This window comes from Sinocyclocheilus rhinocerous, unplaced genomic scaffold (assembly GCF_001515625.1).
Source record: "Sinocyclocheilus rhinocerous isolate Xijiao unplaced genomic scaffold, SAMN03320098_v1.1 scaffold1449, whole genome shotgun sequence".
Taxonomy (NCBI): Eukaryota; Metazoa; Chordata; class Actinopteri; order Cypriniformes; family Cyprinidae; genus Sinocyclocheilus; species Sinocyclocheilus rhinocerous.
The window spans coordinates 689,484-691,903 of NW_015664992.1; the positions used below are offsets into that span (position 1 = coordinate 689,484).

Here is a 2,420-nt window from a genome sequence, read left to right on the forward strand (position 1 = left end):
TAGTTCAACGTTGTTCCTGTTCAGTTTAATGTGTGTTCTAGATTCTTTGGGAACACTCACCATGTCAGATTCATCACAGGTGCACGGTTAAAAGAGGCCACTGTAGCACTCCCTTTCAAGACACACTGCCACAGTGAAGGTTGTGACATAAGCTCCTCTTTGCCAAGCACTGCCAATCAAAATCTGGCATGTTCCACCGAGATTTGAACTCAGATCGCAGGATTCGGAGTCCAGATTGCTAACCGTTACACTATGGAACCAAGCAGCAGCATGGTCGTCTGCCCTTTTGTTATCCTGCCTCTGTAGCTGGCAAGTGCAGAAAGAGTGCTCATGCAACTGGCCGGATTTCTGAGAAACTCGATTTTGCCATACCTGCGCTGGCGCCTTTGCAGTATAATGTTGATTAAAATGTCAACGACAAAATATATGTGCTGAATTAAATGGCAGAAGGCTACATTGTGACACTGCCACACACAACGCAACGCGAGCCGTAGGTAAGAGACCAAGTAGAAGGACAAGATGTCGACGTTGAAAGACAAGTACCTAACAATGCAGTGCAATTGAGCCAAAAAACAGCGTGTGATGTGGTTCAAAGGGTGGAAGGAAGAAGACAGGGTCGGCGTGACTGGGACTCGTGCTTTATTTGCAGCTCTCTGGCACAAACAAAAGAAGTGGCGCCCACTGCGCTTTCGGCTCATCTGCGATTTGAATCTGGGTTCTCTCACACCCAAAGCGAGAATCATACCCCTAGACCATCGAGCCATCGATGCTCATGCAACTAGCAAATTCAAAATGAAGGCTCACAGGGATGTGAAATTTTCCGAGAAACTCCTTTCTGCCGTACCTCCACTGGCTTGGACTGCTTTCCCAAACCAATTTTGAGAAAAATGTCAAGGCAAAGGACACGAGGCTCGAGTCAACTGCAGACGGCTACCCTGCACCGGAGCCCATCTGAGCCATCTCAGAAACGACACCTCATTTCAGTGCAAGCGCTCTAACCCAACGAGCTAAGTGGTTGACCAAGTTTAAATTGCAGACGAGGAACAAAGAACAGCAAGATGCAGGCTTGAATATGTGCAGAAGCAGCACTAGTCTTATGCCGAGTTCACACTGCACGATTTTCAAAGTCGTCGGGTCACCGTGGTTTTCACACTGCACGACTATCTGAGGTAGCAGTCAGTCGCTGCTGTGTTCACATTGCACGATGGATCGGCGACAGGAGGTTACACGCTGCATGACTTTACAATAGGAAGAATTGCGGACAACTCTGTCTGGTCCACAAACTACGTTTCACAACAAAACACACGCTCGTGCAGTGTGAACTCGGCATTACTTGACGGCGGCTTGCGATTGGCCCAGAGTAGTCAGCAAGGATGGATACTGCTCAAGAAAAGAGGCACCAAAGCCAGAAGCTGCCTCTTCCGGGATTTGAACCCGGGACTTCTCGCACCCTAAGTGAGAATCATACCTCTAGACCAACAAGCCACCACGTGCATGATTCTGGAGCCCCCCCCAGCCATTCATGTCACCGTGCTTGATTTACGGATAATTCTTAAAAAAAAGGAGGCTCCAAAGCAGGCTCATAAGGGATTTGAACCAGGGACCTCTCGCACCCTAATTAAGAATCATTCCCCTATACCAACAAGCAACTAGGACGTCTGCAGTGGAGGGTGCCTGGCCACGTATTTCAATGTGCTTGATGCTTCAGTCACTCCGACATCCTGCCTCTGTAGCTGGCAAGTGCAGAAAGAGGGCTCATGCAACTGGCCAGATTTCTGAGAAACTCGATTTTGCCATACCTGCGCTGGCGCCTTTGCAGTATAATGTTGATTAAAATGTCAACAACAAATTACATGAGCTGAATTAAACGGCAGAAGGCTACATTGCGGCACTGCCACACACATCATGCTGTTTTCGCTGAAGAAAAACTGTCTGAGGTCTGTAATGCTTCTTCACAGTGCTAAATTTAGTTCAAAGTTGTTCCTGTTCAGTTTAATGTGTGTTCTAGATTCTTTGGGAACACTCACCATGTCAGATTCATCACAGGTGCACGGTTAAAGGAGGTCACGGTAGCACTCCTTTTCAAGACACACTGCCACAGAGAAGGTTGGGACATAGGCTCCTCTTTGCCAAGCACTGACAGTCAAATTCTGGCAGATTCCACCGAGATTTGAACTCAGATCGCTGGATTCAGAGTCCAGAGTGCTAACCGTTACACCATAGAACCAAGCAGCAGCTGGGGCGTCTGCCCTTCTGTTTGCAGTGTAGAAATGACTCGGAAGGAGGCACTGAGAAAAGCAACTGACCCGTGAGCATCAGAATGGTTTCCAAAAAGCAGTCCCTGCTCCCTTCTGCCGAAACCCGGGATCGAATCAGGGACCTTTAGATCAGGGGTGGGGAACGTTGATCCTGGAGGGCCA

The 2,420-nt window shown here is 48.5% G+C and overlaps 1 non-coding gene across 1 annotated transcript; it reads right to left on the bottom strand.

Annotated features, from left to right (window-relative positions):
• Positions 1-2,155: 2,155 nt before the first annotated feature.
• Positions 2,156-2,227, bottom strand: trnaq-cug (transfer RNA glutamine (anticodon CUG)). The gene has a single exon. It is a non-coding gene; the product is annotated as a tRNA-Gln (tRNA).
• Between the last annotated feature and the right edge of the window lie 193 nt (positions 2,228-2,420).